This window comes from Manis javanica, chromosome 2, assembly GCF_040802235.1.
Source record: "Manis javanica isolate MJ-LG chromosome 2, MJ_LKY, whole genome shotgun sequence".
NCBI classification, from domain to species: Eukaryota; Metazoa; Chordata; class Mammalia; order Pholidota; family Manidae; genus Manis; species Manis javanica.
Window position 1 is genome coordinate 95,307,816 of NC_133157.1, and position 19,503 is coordinate 95,327,318.

Here is a 19,503-nt window from a genome sequence, read left to right on the forward strand (position 1 = left end):
GCTATTTTACAAAGTCTTAACAATTTACCTTTCCAAGATAATATATCAGAGTGCATTATGCTGACATTCCCCTTGGCAATATTTTCCTTTTTTAATTATTTCCAGAAAGATAAGCAGGAAATTATATTTATATTTTAATATTTAGTTTCCTGATTACTTAGGAGTTTGAATATCATTCATGTAGTTATGTGAAGATACAACTCTTAGGATTCAGTCCTGCATTTCTGTTGCACCCCTATCAGATTTCCAGTGTCTTTCCTTTAAAAACAAACTACTTGGAATCCTCCACTATTTCTTAGCACTCCTGTTTATGGGAATCATTTCTAATCAGCCCTGCAATCACCAACCCAAGAATTAGAACTCTTGCTTAGCTTAACCTTCCAGGCAAAGGCCAGAAAGAGTGTTCTTCATGTGACTTCTCAGAATCTCTCTCCTTCCTTCCTCCCTCCCTCCCAGCCTCTCTTTCTATTATTTTTGTCCAGTTCTATTTTTCTTCAGCCTCTCAAGCCTACAAATGTTAACGTATTCCAAATATAAAGACTTTATGCATTCTAGTGTCTTTAATTAAAAAAATAAGCCTCTTTCTCATATGTGAAACTGTAAGAATAGAAATAGGTTAGCATAAGCATAGCCATCTTAAGGGCCTAGAAGCCATTTTCTGAGTATGTGACTTAGAAAGAAAAAACTGGGCCTGGGTAAGGCCTTGAAAAACAAGTTAATCAATCATGAGCACCGACTGCAGTGACCTTTATTCAGCCAACCTCAATCAGTTAATCATACATACCAAGCTTATCTTGCTAAACCCCAGGATGTGGCGCCAGCCGAAAAGTTATGTGCTTGTGGAAAAACACTGTTATGTGCTTGTAGAAAGATACTTTTTTTCTCTCTCTCTTTCTTCGAACATGCTATATAAACCCTTGGCTTTGAGTGCTCGGGGTCCTTGTTGAAACCCACTGCGTCGGGCTGACACTTGGACCCCAGCTAGCTGGTTCCTGAATAAAGTCCTCTTGCTTGTTGCATCAAGAGACGTCTTCCGTGAGTGAGTTGGGGTGGCGTTCTCATTTAGGCAGATCCAACATATTTGGGGGCTCGTCCGGGATCTGAGCACTCGCCCAGCTTCACTCCTGAAGACGCCCTTGGAGGAAGAGGTAAGGTGGGTGGCGCATTGAGTTGTCTGTGTTTCGTCTTCTGTCTTTCAGTGCGACCGGTCGGAATTCTGAAGGGGGTACCCTCCGTCTGGCAGCCGTCTCGAGCCCGTAAAGGGTTCGAGACCGCGGTTGGTAGACGTACTCGGAGCACCGCAGGCTGCAACCCTGGGGGACGCCTCAGGGAGACCAGAGGGCCAGGGATGCCTGGTGGCCTCTAATCTGTTTTTTTGGCAAGGTGAATCTGATGAGATAGGTTTGATTTTCGGGCGCCAAGAGTATCAACCCTCTGATTCTTTTCAGTTTCTGATTGAAAATCAGGAAAACAAGGAGCGGCCGCCGTGTGTCTAATCTGTGTGTCTCTGTTTTTTGTGTCTTTCACGTGCCTAATAATTGTTAAACTGACAATGGGAAAGACAGTGACGACCCCCCTCAGTCTGACGTTAGATCATTGGACAGAAGTAAAGACGAGGGCACATAATTTGTCAGTAGAAGTTAAGAAATGGGACAGACTCAGACGACCCCCTAAGTGTGTAAATGAATATATCTTTCTACCTCCAGATGGTATTAATGAAATTGATTTAAAGACAAGCGCTTGTGAAAATTGGGTATTCTAAAACTTCCAGAAAACCTGATAAAAAAGTGTTGAGCATTAATGCTAATTTGAGTTTGCCTGAGGCGGGCATGTCCTGGTAGTTATCAGCTGCCTAAATTTACCTAAGGTCATTTAAGTCATGTTATCTGCTAAATCTTTTAAGAATAAAATGCTTAAAGGCTTGGCTTTGTCTAATATTCAGTAAAGGTCTTGTAAGTAATCTAGCATAGTTGTTACGAATGAGTGAACTAAATGAGGTGGCAAGTGAACACCTTTTTAATTGTGTGTTACAGTGTGTATAGCTACCTACAGCCTGAGAATTTTTGTAGTAACTTAAAACCTTAAAGTTTTGCTAAGTTAAGAAGATATGCTCTATGTTTAGTGAGAGATTGTGCTGTAAAGCTCATGGTTACAGAAATTATAAAATGTGTTCATAAATTTGTCAATCTAAAGAATGTTAGTTTAACAGTTTACAATATCCTACTTATCAGTGTTCACTGGAAATTAAAGTTTCTAATAGTTTTAAGTTCTAATTAAAACTACTTAAAGTAATAAAGAAAACATTTCTCTATGCTAAAAGATGTATGTTTTAATAAGAAAAAGTATAAAGAATGAAAACTCTTCTGCATGCTAAAGAATGTGTTTTGTGATAAAAGAAAGTAACTTTGTTCTAAAGTACAGCTATTTATTTAAAGAGAGACAAAGAGAGAAAACAGCGTGGTGCCTTTTGTTGTGGAAGATCCACTCAGCCTGTTGCTTTGGGGGGAGAGTCAGGATGTTTAAAAATAAAGTGAGATAAACCCAGTCAAGCCACAGGCAAGCCCAGGCATAATTCTCACCAGTTTATGTGCTTGGGACCATGGGGGCAAATGAAGAATAAATTACTATATTCTTACAGATATAGTCGTGCCTAGTGAAATTAAAGCAAGTGAGTCTTGATATCAAGTGCACAGCAAAATTAGAATCTCATTTCCAGTTAAACAGTTTTCTTTAACTGTTAGTCTGCTCTTAATGTTGAAAGATCAAAGCAGTTTCTCATGCTTAAAGTCTCAGTGAGTTGCCAGAATATTAAAAAAATGAAATCGTAATATTAAAAAGACTAAAAGCTAAGTTTGTTAACAACTGTGTAACCTTTATTTACCTTTAAAATATTTTGTTATTGAAAACGATTGCATGGCATGAGAAATTGAATTATTCCATATATTTTTATAAGTGGAAAAATCTCTAACCAACAAATGATTAAAGTTGTTACTGATTGTTTTCTTAATTTATCCTCCTAAGCAGAATGGTAACAAAGCTTTTTTCAGCTGATTAAATGTGCTTAGTTAACAAACCAAAATTTATTCTTAAAAATTAAACTGTGTAGAATCTGGACAAGATTATGTTTCTCCCAGAAAAACAGGTTTCACTGTAAAGGTTTAGATGGACAAACGTGTGACCACTTTTGAGAAAAGTTGTAATAGATTTTTTTGAGAACCACCAGGTCTTCTTGTTTAATTTATATGCTGTAGATATGTTTGTATGTCTTAAAAAACATGGAGGACTCTCCATATTTTTTTAATACAAATGATCTTATAAGCTGCTATGCAAATTCTATTAAAAGCTCTATCTACTATTAAAGAGTAAAACATTCTTGAAGCTTTCAGGGAAGACCTGTAGACTTAAGCACTTTCTCTGCTTTTTTGTATCTGGTCTTAGACACTTATGCTGAGTTATGTTCTTATTATTTTCACTGTTTGTAAGCTATTGATTGTATATAATCTTTAAACCATCCAAATATCCAGCATACGTTTCCATGTCACCACAACCCACTATTGACGCCATGAATGAAATGGCTGGTTAGAAAGCCAAAGGTCATCATTTCTCAATCCCTAAATGAAGAGGTAAAATGCCTGATCTCTTTCATCTCAAAGCATATTTCTGATCAGATCTGAATATCTGTATGAAGGAAAGAGACATTTAAATTTGAGATTCTGCTTAAACTTTTAAGTTGAATTTGACTATAGCCATATTCATTCTTTGTATGTATCTCTAACAGGTCTTTCGTATGCCTGGTGATATTATACTCTGCCTTGAGTTTAGACAGTTCTTTCAGCTAAATGTGAATTCTTAACTGTAACTTTTTTTCCCCCTCCTGAAGATGAAAGCAGAGGAATCTACCATCTGCTACCATTCTCTCAAGAATGCTTGGTAACCTAGAATTATTTTGACTTTCTATATATTGTCTTTTAAAACTGACAGCAGCAGTCTCCCCTGCTGCCCTACCTTTTTAAAGTATCTCATTTCTTGTGCTGGGTATATAGATAATAAATGTGTAATGATAGACAGTTCTAAAAGAATTAAATGCAAAAAAGTGCTTTTACCTCTAGTTAACTCTGATATTTTCCAGAGAGCCCCTGGAACATGTCAGAAGATTTTTTTCTCATTAGAGAAAGTATTTGACTAATTTGGCTTATTTATCTGATATATATATATATATATATATATATTTACCAGGAAAGCACTGTCAAAGAGAATGATGCTAAACTTTGTTACTGAATGTTTTGTATTACAGAAATATCAGAATTTCCTTATGTCAACTGTCTTACAGTAAGCTTTCATCAGATCTTTAACCATTGTCATTTGTAAGTCTTTTGTCATTTATAGTCAGTTTTATTATTACTAAACTAGTAAAGAACTAGATTTGAGCAGAACAGGTATTAGTTACATAAGTTTACATAAACTAAAGAAAATGATTTTGTGTCTTTTTGTTTCAAATGTTGCTGATAAAGTGTTTTAACCTTGTTCTCTTAAACTGACAACAGTTTAGTAAATGACTCAGAATTGAAACATCCTTGTCTCTACCTGATCCCGCCAGAGTTTAAAAACTTTCAGTGACTGCTTTTGTATTCCATGGCAGTATGTTTATTTGCATGAGTTCAATAAGAATCTGCTTTCCTTGTGAGAAGACTACTTAAGAACACTGGTTATACTGCCAGCGCTTTGACTGGAATGTCATACCTGAGAGACATGTGCATGGACTCAGATGTGAACAACTTTAAAGAACTAAGATTGACTTTATAAAGCCAACAAAGCCCCTTAGAAGAACTGGCCTAGTACCTTGCTTACTGAGTTCCCAGCAGCCTTACCAGGTGAGTAAAGAAGGTCACTTCCTGGCAGGTGCAGAGACCTCGAGAAGAGAGAAATTCATCCAAATCTACAGGTACTGCAGGCAAAGATTGATGGCAAGTCTGGCTTGGCTGTCTGGCCTCAAGAGGCCTTTAAAAGTTCAATCTGAAATTCCTTACAAAAAGTTGCAGCAAAGCATATTTAAAAGAGCCTGTGTAATCAATTGCTCTTCTTGCTGCACTTGTGCAAATAATCAAGCCAGCTGTTAATTATTTTCTTAACCTGGTTACTTCTAATAAAAATGAGAGTGATTTTAGAGAAAAGTATTGTTTCAATAATGCAGCCTCCTTCCAGAATAGAAAATCCAACTCCAGATGTTGCTACATAACCTAATAACACAATTTGTTTTATCTTGCCTAGAAGCCACAAAACTGCAAATAGTAATAGAAATGAAACCCAGAATAGAAGCACCAGCCTTCTGAAGCCCTCTCAACTGACCAGTGATAGAGACCTAGCTGCACCCTTTACTGCGCCCCCTTCTCAGCACGAAGCAGCCAGAGCGGTCATCGCCCCTTTTCCCTAGCAGCAGCTAGAGTCTCTATCTGTAAAAGAGAGAATAAGACAAAGACCAAGACTCACTTTATCCTCTGTAAGTAGGCAAAGAACCTGCATTGAGAGAGTTCCTAAAACTTACACCTCCCTCTGCAACAGGACAGAAGTAATCAGCACCACCTCAGCTTATTCTAACAGGTGCTGGGCCTGCCAAACCAGAGTCACTCCATGTGTTACCTTTATCAAAGAACGCATAAGCACCGAGCAAATCATAGTGTTGATACAGAACTATCAGAGTGTTAACCAAACAGATGACCCCTAGTTTCATGATTGAAATAGATACACGAAGAAGAGGGGAATGTAAGAATAGAAATAGGTTAGCATAAGCATAGCCATCTTAAGGGCCTAGAAGCCATTTTCTGAGTAGGTGACTTAGAAAGAAAAAAACTGGGCCTGGGTAAGGCCTTGAAAAACAAGTTAATCAATCATGAGCACTGACTGCAGTGACCTTTATTCAGCCAACCTCAATCAGTTAATCATACATACCAAGCTTATCTTGCTAAACCCCAGGATGTGGTGCCAGCCGAAAAGTTATGTGCTTGTGGAAAAACACTGCTATGTGCTTGTAGAAAGATACTTTTTTTCTCTCTCTCTTTCTTTGAACATGCTATATAAACCCCTGGCTTTGAGTGCTCGGGGTCCTTGTTGAAACCCGCTGCGTTGGGCTGACACTTGGACCCCAGCTAGCTGGTTCCTGAATAAAGTCCTCTTGCTTGTTGCATCAAGAGACGTCTTCCGTGAGTGAATTGGGGTGGCGTTCTCATTTAGGCAGATCCAACAAAACTTTCTGCCACTGTGTGTAGAAAGGGGTAAGAGGTCTCCAGAGGAATCAACGTATCAGCAAGGTGAGGCAAAATTAGAACCAAAGCCTGTCTCATGGATGGAGCTAAGGAACATTCCTCAGTGACTTTAACAACAATAGAACATAACAGACTTGGGACCAGGGGCAAAGCAACAGTTGTTGGCAGATAAAGGAAGTAATTTAGGCACTTTTCAAGAAGCTTCTCTCTGAAATCATGAGAGAAGAATTCACATGGTAGACTGAAACTTGGACATAGTGCAGGGAGTGGAAAACATCAAAGCAGATGCATAGAACTTACCTAAAAGTGCCACCTGTATTAAAATAACGCTAAGAAAGATTTAGACAATAGTTGTAATGTGAGAAATCTGTTAAAAAAAAAAGAATAATTTAAGCAAATGTGCTTACAAGCACAGCCCAGGAGGAATTTATTCCTGCCCATTTAGGGATGGGCTCAGTGGACTATTTTTGTGTTATGAAACAGGTATTTCAGATATATTTGATCTGTTGACATGTTCTCAAAGTAACCTCTGATTTTGCTTTGACTTATTTTGATCTCTTGAAAGAAGAGAAATAGAGCAGGCACATGAATACTGACATTGTCCAATCAATACTGACAACAGCAATACTTCAACTTACATTTACAGTTCAGGTTTTTGAATTATTCCTGCAATTCTGTGTGTAGAACATAAATCTTCACCTGAGATATTAATAAATTAACCATATTGAAGGCCCATTATCAAAATGATTTGGCCGAGGCACAGTTACAGACACTTCATATTACAGACAAGTTACAAAAAACAAATTACAGGCACATTTGTTCCCCTCAACATTAGCATCATTTTTTAAAATTTGAATCATTTTTATTTTAGTACTCATATAATATGACAATTCAAAGAACAACAATCTCTTTAAGATATTCTAAAGTAAACAATATTATCTAAGAGTATGGTACAGTTTTTTTTTTTTTTGAGAGGGCATCTCTCATATTTATTGATCAAATGGTTGTTAACAATAATAAAATTCTGTATAGTGGGGTCAATGTTCAGTGCACAATCATTAATCCATCTCAAGCCTAATTTTTGTCAGTCTTCAATCTTCTGAAGCATAACGAACAAGTTCTTACATGGTGAACGAATTCTTACATAGTGAATAAGTTCTTACATGGTGAACAGTACAAGGGCATTCATCACAGAAACTTTCGGTTTTGATCATGCATTATGAATTATAAACAATCAGGTCAAATATGAATATTCGTTTGATTTTTATACTTGATTTATATGTTGATCCCACATTTCTCCCTTTATTATTATTATTTTTATTTTTAATAAAATGCTGAAGTGGTAGGTAGATGCAAGATAAAGGTAGAAAACATAGTTTAGTGTTGTAAGAGAGCAATTGTAGATGATCAGCTGTGTGCCTGTAGACTATGTGCTAATCCGAGCTAGACAAGGGCATTAAAACATCCACGGATGCAGAAGCTTTCTCTCAAAACAGGGGGGGTGAAGTTCTAAGCCTCACCTCTGTTGATCCCCAATTTCTCACCTGATGGCCCCCCTGCAACTGTGCCTGTCTTAGGTTGTTCCTCCCTTGAGGAATCTTACCCGTCTCTGGCTAACCAGTCATCTTCCAGGGCCATACAGGGAGATGTAAAGTTGGTAAGTGAGAGAGAAGCCATATTGTTTGAAAAGGTTAGCTTTTTACTTCTTTGCAGATTTATGCCCTGTGGCTTCTATGCCCAGCACTTGTCTTGAGGTATCTTTACCACCTGGAGGAATTATGATGCTCGGTAAATTCAATATGAGGCACGAATTCTATTTAAGGGTTGTAATTAGGAAGGAAGAAGAAAAGCTATAGAGGTAGCATATGGAAGAAAACATGGGAGGATTGATTATTTCTTTGACATATCTTCTTGTAGAGTACCTCAAGCAGGTTTTAAACTACTAACTAACTTGCGCACACATATTAACATAATAGGAATACGGTGACATAAACTAAGCAAATCTATAATTACCAGTCATCTCCAGTGAAGCCGAAAAAACCAGTTAGGCACCCTAGGCATTTGTGAGAATTTGTCTATCATATGATGGATATTGTCCAACTGTACTTTAACAGTCTGAGAGAAATCAGACAAATTAAAGCAACCCATTTCTGGGATCTGTTCACATCCCATATGTTCTTTTAACCATAGATAGTCTTAAGATTTTGGAGCGCTACAACTTGCACCCCCTCCCAACTCCTGGTTGAGTTCCAACAGTACAGATCCACTCAAATTCGTTGTCTCACTGTATGCACATGCCAGCCTAGACATCTCCCTCCTCATTCCAGTGGCAAGTCCAGGAAACCGTGGGATGGATGCAGCCACAACCGCAGCATCACCTGGATCCCTGTGGAGGCTTTTTGATGATCATCCCCTGGCACGAGTCCTCCAGAGAGTGCTGATAGCATCATTTTTTAGGGACAAAAAAAAGTTCTTTAAATTACTATGGTTTCCTGCACCTTCTCTGTAAAACTGAAAGCATGTCCACATTTAACCTGACACAGCGTTCTTCATCTCCGACACACAGTCTGTGAGTCTCCTTAAAATGTCTCCGTTAAGAAGGCTTGTTAAGGACCTGATACCAACATAGCCAAATCAGACAGTTCAAGATTCACTTAGTTCACTGAGTAATTGTTTTGCTAAAAATTTACTATGTGATGACAGGAGTACCAAATAAGTATTAACTTGTCAATGTATTTTAACTCAAGTCTGGGAGAGTGAATATATGAGTGGACAGTTGGCAGATCACATATGGCAGAGAGGACATTGACCCATAACTTCAGCAGCAACCAGCCTGAACTACAACCCACACAGCAATTGTTCCAGAAAGCTCAGCACTTGGTCAGTGACAGCTTCCCTACTGACTGCCTCCCTTCCCTCCCTCGGACCTCCCCTGCTTTCAATTCAGGGCCAACCAGAGAAATCCAAATGCACTCCCCGCATGATGGACGAAGTCATGCTTCTACTTAGGCACCTCCAGCTTCCCCATGCCAACATCTTCCAAATAAAGCCCATGGGAAGCCTGCCCTTTTCCATGACAAAGCTTCCACACTCCCTGTCTGCCTTTGTGTCTCTGCCAAAGGCAACAGACAGTAGCCAATTCCTTACTATTTGAACTTGGAAATGATAGCTTCTGTTTGTTCTCATTTGTATGGTCTCTGAAGACTTTCATAAGGCTACACAAAAAGTCAGTGGTAAAATATAATAGTTGACCCTCATAGCCTTTCTCTCTTTAGAAACACTTCTTTCACTGGTTAACTCACTAAAACTCACTTAGTAGAGTCAATTTATTCAACAATCAGGACAAATGTAGAATGCAAAAATTAGTTGAGAGGTAGCTGTCGCGACCCTTCAGAGGCTGAGGCAACATGCCCAAGGTCTTGATTCTTCTCTAGGCTTTATTGTCTAATCTCTCACGGTGGTTACAGCAGTTGTCGGGAAGCTCCTCTCCCTCCCGGCGGGCTCCCTTATATTCAGTCACCCAACCAATCCGGGACAGTATCATGCGTGACCTTTAAGCGGATAGGTGTCACGCACCACTCTAAGCGGGCAGCACAAGCTATGCACAGGTACGGAAGTCTGCTGGGCCAATCCCCAACAGGGAAGAGGGGAAAGGGTGGTGAGCAGGAAGCAGGAGCCATCTTTAGGGCATTGTCCAGCTAGAGTGGGGCTCAGCCTCGGCCATAGGCCGGGCCCCCACATCTCCCCCTTTATTGTTTTATACTCTAGGGAAGATGCCTTCCTCTAGCGCTGCCATGGCCTGCAACAGGACCTTCCATTCTCCCCGTTGCTGTTTTTGTAACAGACTTTCCTCCCAAGCAGGAGAGGCCCACAATTAGCAATATTCCTATGACACCTACACCTGACCAGGCTTTGGTGGCGTTTAACATCTTGCCTAACTGTCTGGACAAGTTGGCAGCTTTAGAATAATTATGAAAAGGAATACCAGTAATACACCCTCATATACGCAGCCCACAGACAAAACCTCCCCCAAGAGGTCCAATTGTTCTTGAAGAAGGTTCAGTGGCCTGGGACAGACCATTCAGCATCTCTGCCGTAGGAATGGTGATAGTCAGCGTGGCGGTGGCTGCAGCTGCAGCTCGGCTCCGCCGTTGCCTGCTATAGGATCCACGGCAGGAGCAGAAGCAGTGCGATCATCTTGTACCTCTGCTCCGGGGTTTTCCACTCTGCGTATCAGACATTCAGTCACCCAAACGGGGTTCTGCTGGTCCTGTGGAAAAACACAAACCGAGCCTCGGGTCCAGATTATCACTGGGTCCAGGCCTTTCCATGTTCCTTCCAACACATCCTTCCACAAAACTTTAGGCATGTGTTTTGGATTGGATTGTTGGCCGTGCCACTCTGCTGCACTGCGGCCATTTTTGTCCAGTGTTCTAAAGTCTTCTCCTATTCCCCCTTTTTGTTTATATAAGGCATTCTTGAGGGTGAGGTGGGTGTGTTCCACCATACCCTGATCCTGAGGGTTGTCTCTAGCTCCCTGCTGCTCTCATGACACAGAAGGATGTCATCCATATAATGATAGATGATTATCAGGGGAAACTGTTTCCTGACAGTTTGTAAGGCCTTCTTTACATACACATGGTGGGGCTATTAGCCATGCCCTGCGGCAATAAACCTTTGACAGTCTCTGGGGTGAAGCGGGATGGAGAAGAAACAGTCTTTGATAATCTCCACTTGCCAGACTTTTTCCTAATTACAAAAATAGGTGTGTTCCATGGCGAGGTAGAGGGCTGGAGGAGACCAGCTGCTATCTGTTCTTGTACTAAAGTGTGGGCTGCTTCCTTCTTTTCTTTGGTGAGGGGCCACTGAGGTACCCACACAGGCCTTTTTAGGCTGTTTTCCATCAGTGGCCCCGAAGAAAAACCCAATCCTGGTCCTCCGTCCCCATCCTCTCTCTAAAGGGGTAAGTATCCTAGTTATGATTTAGATGGACTATGTCACTAATTCCGCGAACCTTTTGATTTCGTCGCCACTCTGCGAACCTTTTGATTTTGTCACCACTCTGCGAACCTTTTGATTTCGTCGCCACTCTGCGAACCTTTTGATTTCATCGCTGCTCTGCGAACCTTCACTGGCAGCTCCTCATTCCATATATTATAATAAACAATGTCACAAACACTAACAGGACACACACACTACACATAATATCACAAACACTAACAGGACACACACACTACACATAAACACCCACCGCAACTGCCTGCTGTCTGCCCTGCCACATATACTTTCAGTTTACTCGCCGATCCACTCACCCTCCTCGGTTCCCTCTCCCGGTCTGGCCAGCCGACCGAACGGCGTCCAGCGACGTTCATCGGCAGGCACCAGGGTCAGCGGATCAGGTCGCGATGAGGTTTAGCGATTCCCGGGGTTCGGCACCACTTGTCGCGACCCTTCAGGGGCCGAGGCAACATGCCCAAGGTCTTGATTCTTCTCTAGGCTTTATTGTCTAATCTCTCACGGTGGTTACAGCAGTTGTCGGGAAGCTCCTCTCCCTCCCGGCGGGCTCCCTTATATTCAGTCACCCAACCAATCCGGGACAGTATCATGCGTGACCTTTAAGCGGATAGGTGTCATGCACCACTCTAAGCGGGCAGCACGAGCTATGCACGGGTACGGAAGTCTGCTGGGCCAATCCCCAACAGGGAAGAGGGGAAAGGGTGGTGAGCAGGAAGCAGGCGCCATCTTTAGGGCGTTGTCTAGCTAGAGTGGGGCTCAGCCTCGGCCATAGGCCGGGCCCCCACAGTAGCGATAACAAAATCTACATTCACACATATAAAGCCCATCAGACACTTTCCAGAGATGTGGCCCTAGATGACTGGAAGGGTCAGAGACAGTAAAAGACATTACTTTACTGAAAGGCTACTAGAAGGTTATCAGGGATGATGACGGCATGTGTCTGTCTGGAAGTGCCACGTGCTTCCATGAGCATCTGTGTTTCTGGTGGGAATCGTGAGGACAAGGCATTTACCCTGCTCTTCTCTGCCCCCTCGAGGCCTGTGTCCAGTGACAGTTACTAAGTGAAGTTGAAATGAACCGACTATCTGAGCAGGTACACACATAAGTAAGATCAGAGCTTTTGGCAAATGGTAAGTTTTGTAAATATTTCAGTGACAGATTTGAGATACTCAGTGTTTCTCCCTAGAAAGTGAGGTTCCTCAAGGCTTTCTCTAAGGTAAGAGGCAAGAAAATTAATCAGAAAGTTAGGAAAAATTCAGTATTCAATGAATCGGCCAGAGAAGAGATTAAGAAGTTGGAGGAGTCTAAGAGGAAGAGATCAGTCTTCCCGGATCCTTGCCAAGAAAGGGAAACAGTACCGAGAGATTTCCCTGGAAAAGTAACAACCACAAACATGCAATGGATGAGCTACTGAACAGGCATTGGATGGTTCTTGTGTAACTACTGTTAACTTTCTCTCTTAATTCTTTTTTTTTTTTTGAGAGGGCATCTTTCATTTTTATTGATCAAATGGTTGTTAACAACAATAAAATTCTGTATAGGGGAGTCAATGCTCAATGCACAATCATTAATCCATCTCAAGCCTAATTCTCATCAGTCTCCAATCTTCTGAAGCATAATGAAAAAGTTCTTACATGGTGAACAAATTCTTACATAGTGAATAAGTTCTTACATGGTGAACAGTACAAGGGCATTCATCACAGAAACTTTCGGTTTTGATCACGCATTATGAACTTTAAAGAATCAGATCAAATATGAATATTTGTTTGAATTTTTTTTTAGATAATTATTTTTTATTGAAGGGTAGTTGACACGCAGGATTACATTAGTTTCAGGTGTACAACACAGTGATTGAACATTTATATACATGATAATTCTAGGTACCAGCTCTCACCATACCAAGTTGTTACAATATTTTGACTATATTCCTTATGCTATACATTACATCCCGGTTACTTATTTATGTTACAATTGGAAGTGTGTACTTTTTTTATTTTTATTTTTTGTGAGGGCATCTCTCCTACTTATTGATCAAATGATTGTTAACAAAAAATAAAATTCTCTATAGGGGACGCAATGCTCAATGTATAATCATTAATCCACCCCAAGCCTAATTTTCGTCAGTCTCCAATCCTCTGAAGCATAACGAACAAGTTCATACATGGAGAACAAATTCTTACATAATGAATAAGTTACATGGTGAACAGTACAAGGGCAGTCATCACAGAAACTTTCAGTTTTGATCATGCATTACGAACTATAAACAGTCAGTTCAAATATGAATATTCGTATGATTTTTATACTTGATTTATATGTGGATACCACATTTCTCTCTTTATTACTATTATTTTTAGTAAAATGCTGAAGTGGTAGGTAGATGCAAGATAAAGGTAGAAAACATAGTTTAGTGTTGTAAGAGAGCTAATGTAGATGATCAGCTGTGTGCCTGTAGAATATGTGTTAATTTAAGCTAGACAAGGGCAATAAAACATCCACGGACGCAGAAGATTTCTCTCAGAACGGGGGGTGGAGGTTCTAAGCCTCACCTCTGTTGATTCACAATTTCTCACCTGATGGCCCCCCTGTGAATGTGCCTGTCTTAGGTTGTTCCTCCCTTGAGGAATCTTACCCATCTCTGGCTAACCAGTCATCTTCTGGGGCCATACAGGGAAATGTAAAGTTGGTAAGTGAGTGAGAAGCCTTATTGTTTGAAAAGGTTAGTTTTTTACTTCCTTGCATATTTATGCACTGTGGCTTCTATGCCCAGCATTGTCTTGAGGTATCTTTACCACTTGGAAGAATTGTGATACACGGTAAATTCGATATGAGGCACGAATTCCATTTAGGGGTTGTAATTAGGAAGGAAGAAGAAAAGCTATAGAAGTAGCAGGCAGAAGAAAACATGGGAAGATTGATTATTACCTTGACATATCTTCTTGTAGAGTAACTTCAGCATGTATAGCTTTTAAACTACTAATTAAATTGCACACACACATTAACAAAATAGGAATGCAGTTACATAACCAAAGCATACCTATAATTACCAGCCATCTCCAGTGAAACCAAGAAAACCAGTTAGGCACCTTAGGCATTTGTGAAAACTTATCTATGATATGGTGGATATTGTCCAACTGAACTTGAACAGTCTGAGAGAAATCAGACAAATTAAAACAACCCATTCCTGGGGACTGTTCACATCCCATATGTTCTTTTAACAGTAAATAGTCTGTAGTTGTAAGATTTTGGAGTGCTACAATTTGCACTTCTCCTAATTCTTGGTTGAGTTCCAAAAGTGTAGATCCAGTCAAATTTGTTGTTTTACTGTATGCACAGGCGAGCTTAGATATCTCCTTCTTCATTCCCATGCCAAGTCCAGGAACCGTTGGGATGAGTGCATCTACACCTGTAGCAGTGCGTGGACCTTTGTTGGGTTTTTTTGATGATCATCTTCTGGCATGAGTCTTCCAGAGAATGCTGATGTTGGAAGTTCTTCTTCATATTGTATCTTAGTTCATTTTCGGGGTAGCCAAATTAGGCTTTGATCCTCTGTATAAGCACAAAAAAATCCTTTGCCTACACTTTTACATGCCCTTTATAGCATTGTGTAGAACTCATTGGGCGTCACCACACAGGAACTGCTTTTTTTTTTGTTATCATTAATCTACACTTAAATGATAAATATTATGTTTACTAGGCTCTCCCCTATACCAGGTCCCCAATATAAACCCCTTTACAGTGACTGTCCATCAGCATAGCAAAGAGTTGTAGAGTCACTACTTCTCTTCTCTGTGTTGTACAGACCTCCCCTTTCTCCCACCACCCATGCATGCTAATCTTAATACCCCCTTCTTCTTCCCCCCCACTTATCCCTCCCTACCCACCATTCTTCCCCAGTCCCTTTCCATTTGGTACCTGTTAGTCCATTCTTGAGCTGTGTGATTCTGCTGCTGTTTTGTTCCTTCAGTTTTTCCTTTGTTCTTATACTCCACAGATGAGTGAAATCATTTGGTATTTCTCTTTCTCTGCTTGGCTTATTTCACTGAGCATAACACCCTGCAGCTCATTCCATGTTGCTGCAAATGGTAAGATATGCCCTCTTCCTATGGCTGAATAGTATTCCATTGTGTATATGTACCACATCTTCTTTATCCATTCATCTACCAATGGGCATTTAGGTTGCTTCCAATTCTTGGCTATTGTAAATAGTGCTGCGATAAACAAAGGGGTGAATCTGTCTTTCTCAAACTTGATTGCTGTGTTCTTAGGGTAAATTCCTAGGAGTGGAATTCCTGGGTCAAATGGTAAGTCTGTTCTGAGCATTTTTATGTACCTCCATACTGCTTTCCACAATGGTTGAACTAATTTACATTCCCACCAGCAGTGTAGGAGGGTTCCCCTTTCTCCACAGCCTTGCCAACATTTGTCGTTGTTTGTCTTTTGGATGGCAGCCATCCTTACTGGTGTGAGGTGATACCTCATTGTAGTTTTAATTTGCATTTCTCTGATAATTAGTGATGTGGCGCATCTTTTCATGTGTCTGTTGGCCATCTGTATTTCTTTTTTGGAGAACTGTCTGTTCAGTTCCTCTGCCCATTTTTTAATTGAATTATTTGTTTTTTGTTTGTTGAGGTGTGTGAGCTCTTTATATATTCTGAAAATCAAACCTTTATCGGATCTGTCATTTTCAAATATATTCTCCCATACTGTACGGTTCCTTTTTGTTCTATTGATGGTGTCTTTTGCTGTACAGAAGCTTTTCAGCTTAATATAGTCCCACTTGTTCATTTTTTCTGTTGTTTTCCTTACCTGGGGATACATATTCAAGAAGAGGTCATTCATGTTTATGTCTAAGAGGTTTTTGCCTGTTTTTTCCAAGAGTTTAATGGTTTCATGACTTACATTCAGGTCTTTGATCCATTTTGACTTTACTTTTGTATATGGGGTTAGGCAATGGTCCAGTTTCATTGTCCCACATGTAGCTGTCCAGTTTTGCTAGCACCATCTGTTGAAGAGACTGTCATTTCGCCATTGTATGTCCATGGCTCCTTTATCAAATACTAATTGACCGTATATGTCTGGGTTAATGTCTGGATTCTCTAGTCTCTTCCATTGGTCTGTGGCTCTGCTCTTGTGCCAGTACCAAATTGTCTTGATTACTATGGCTTTATAGTAGAGCTTGAAGTTGGGGAGTGAGATCCTCCCTACTTTATTCTTTCTCAGGATTGCTTTGGCTATTTGGGGTCTTTGGTGTTTCCATATGAATTTTTGAATTATTTGTTCCAGTTCATTGAAGAATGTTGCTGGTAATTTGATAGGGATTGCATCAAATCTGTATATTGCTTCGGGCAGGATGGCTATTTTGACAATATTAATTCTTCCTAGCCACGAGCATGGGATGAGTTTTCATCTGTTAGTGTCCCCTTTAATTTCTCTTAAGAGTGACTTGTAGTTTTCAGAGTATAATTCTTTCACTTCTTTGGTTAGGTTTATTCCTAGGTATTTTATTTATTTTGATGCAATTGTGAATGAAGTTGTTTTCCTGATTTCTCTTTCTGTTGGTTCATTGTTAGTGTATAGGAAAGCCACAGATTTTTGTGTGTTAATTTTGTATCCTGCAACTTTGCTGTATTCCAATATCAGTTCTAGTAGTTTTGGGGTGGAGTCTTTCGGTTTTTTTATGTATAGTATCATGTCATCTGCAAACAGTGACAGTTTAACTTCTTCTTTACCAATCTGGATTCCTTGTATTTCTTTGTTTTGTCTAATTGCCATGGCCAGGACCTCCAGTACTATGTTAAATAACAGTGGGAAGAGTGGGCATCCCTGTATTGTTCCCCATCTCAGAGAAAAAGCTTTCAGCTTCTTGCTGTTCAATATAATGTTGGCTGTGGGTGATTCGTAGATGACCTTTATTATGTTGAGGTTCTTGCCCTCTATTCCCATTTTGCTGAGAGTTTTTATCATGAATGGATGTTGGACTTTGTCAAATGCTTTTTCAGCATCTATGGAGATGATCATGTGATTTTTGTCTTTCTTTTTGTTGGTGTGGTGGATGATGTTGATGGACTTTCGAATGTTGTAACATCCTTGCATTCTTGGGATGAATCCCACTTGGTCATGGTGTATGATCCTTTTGATGTATTTTTGCATTCGGTTTGCTAATATTTTGTTGAGTATTTTTGCATCTACATTCATCAGGGATATTGGTCTGTAGTTTTCTTTTTTGGTGGGGTCTTTGCCTGGTTTTGGTATTACAGTGATGTTAGCTTCATAAAATGAGTTTGGGAGTATTCCCTCCTCTTCTATTTTTTGGAAAACTTTAAGGAGAATGGGTATTATGTCTTCCCTGTATGTCTGATAAAATTCTGAGATGAATCCATCTGGCCCAGGGGTTTTGTTCTTTGGTAGTTTTTTGATTACCGCTTCAATTTCGTTGCTGGTAATTGGTCTGTTTAGATTTTCTGTTTCTTTCTGGGTCAGTCTTAGAAGGTTGTATTTTTCTAGGAAGTTGTTCATTTCTCCTAGGTTTCCCAGCTTGTTAGCATATAGGTTTTCATAGTACTCTCTAATAATTGTTTGTATTTCTGTGGGGTCTGTCGTGATTTTTCCTTTCTCGTTTCTGATACTGTTGATTTGTGTTGACTCTCTTTTCCTCTTAATAAGTCTCGCTAGAGGCTTATCTATTTTGTTTATTTTCTCGAAGAACCAGCTCTTGGTTTCATCAGTTTTTGCTTTTGTTTTATTCTTCTCAATTTTATTTATTTCTTCTCTGATCTTTATTATGTCCCTCATTCTGCTGACCTTTGGCCTCATTTGTTCTTCTTTTTCCAATTTCGATAATTGTGACATTAGACCATTTATTTGGGATTGTTCTTCCTTTTTTAAATATGCCTGAATTGCTATATACTTTCCTCTTAAGACTGCTTTTGCTGCGTCCCACAGTAGTTGGGGCTTAGTGTTGTTGTTGTCGTTTGTTTCCATATATTGCTGGATCTCCATTTTGATTTGGTCATTGATCCATTGATTATTTAGGAGCTTGTTGTTAAGCCTCCATGTGTTTGTGAGCCTTTTCGCTTTCTTTGCAGAGTTTATTTCTAGTTTTATGCCTTTGTGGTCTGAAAAGTTGGTTGGTAGGATTTCAATCTTTTGGAATTTACTGAGGCTCTTTTTGTGGCCTACTATGTGGTCTATTCTGGAGAATGCTCCATGTACACTTGAGAAGGATGTGTATGCTGTTGCTTTTGGGTATAGAGGTCTGTAGATGTCTATTAGGTCCATCTGTTCTAGTGTGTTGTTCAGTGCCTCTGTGTCCTTACTTATTTTCTGTCTGGTGGATCTGTCCTTTGGAGTGACTGCTGTGTTGAATTCTCCTAGAATGAATGCATTGCATTTTATTTCCTCCTTTAGTTCTGTTAGTATTTGTTTCAGGTATGTTGGTGCTCCTGTAATGGGTACATATATATTTATAATGGTTATATCCTCTTGTTGGACTGAGCCCTTTTTCATTATGTAATGTCCTTCTTTCTCTTTTGTTCCTTTCTTTATTTTGAAGTCTGTTTTGTCTGATACCAAAATTGCAACACCTGCTTTCTTCTCTCTGTTGTTTGCAGGGAATATCTTTTTCCATCCCTTGACTTAAAGTCTGTGCATGTCTTTGGGTTTGATGTGAGTATCTTGTAAGCAGCATATGGATGGATCCTGCTTTTTTATCCATTCTATTACTCTGTGTCTTTTGATTGGTGCATTCAGTCCATTTACATTTAGGGTGATTATTGAAAGGTATGTACTTATTGCCATTGCAGGCTGTAAGTTTGTGCTTACCAAAGGTTCAGGGTTAGCTTCTTTACTATCTTTCTGTCTAACTTAACTCACTTGTTGAGCTAATATAAACATGGTCTGATGTTTCTTTATTTCTCTCCCTTCTTATTCCTCCTCCTCCCTTCTTCATATGTTGGGTGTTTTGTTCTGTGCTCTTTTTAGGAGTGCTCCCATCTGGAACAGTCCCTGTTGGATTCCCTGTAGAGATGGTTTTTGGGAGGCAAATTCCCTCAACTTTTGCTTGTCTGGGGATTGTTTAATCCCTCCTTCATATTTAAATGATATTCGTGCTGGATACAGTAGTCTTGGTTCGAGGCCCTTCTGTTTCATTGCATTAAGTATATCATGCCATTCTCTTCTGGCCTGTAGGGTTTCTGTTGAGAAGTCTGATGATAGCCTGATGGGTTTT

At 39.9% G+C, this 19,503-nt stretch overlaps 1 long non-coding RNA gene across 1 annotated transcript; it reads left to right on the top strand.

Annotated features, from left to right (window-relative positions):
* The first annotated feature begins 685 nt into the window (after window positions 1-685).
* On the top strand, window positions 686-6,185 carry LOC140847762 (uncharacterized). Its single transcript, XR_012127894.1, has 2 exons — window positions 686-1,039; window positions 1,200-6,185. It is a non-coding gene; the product is annotated as an uncharacterized lncRNA (long non-coding RNA).
* The last annotated feature ends 13,318 nt before the right edge of the window (window positions 6,186-19,503 follow it).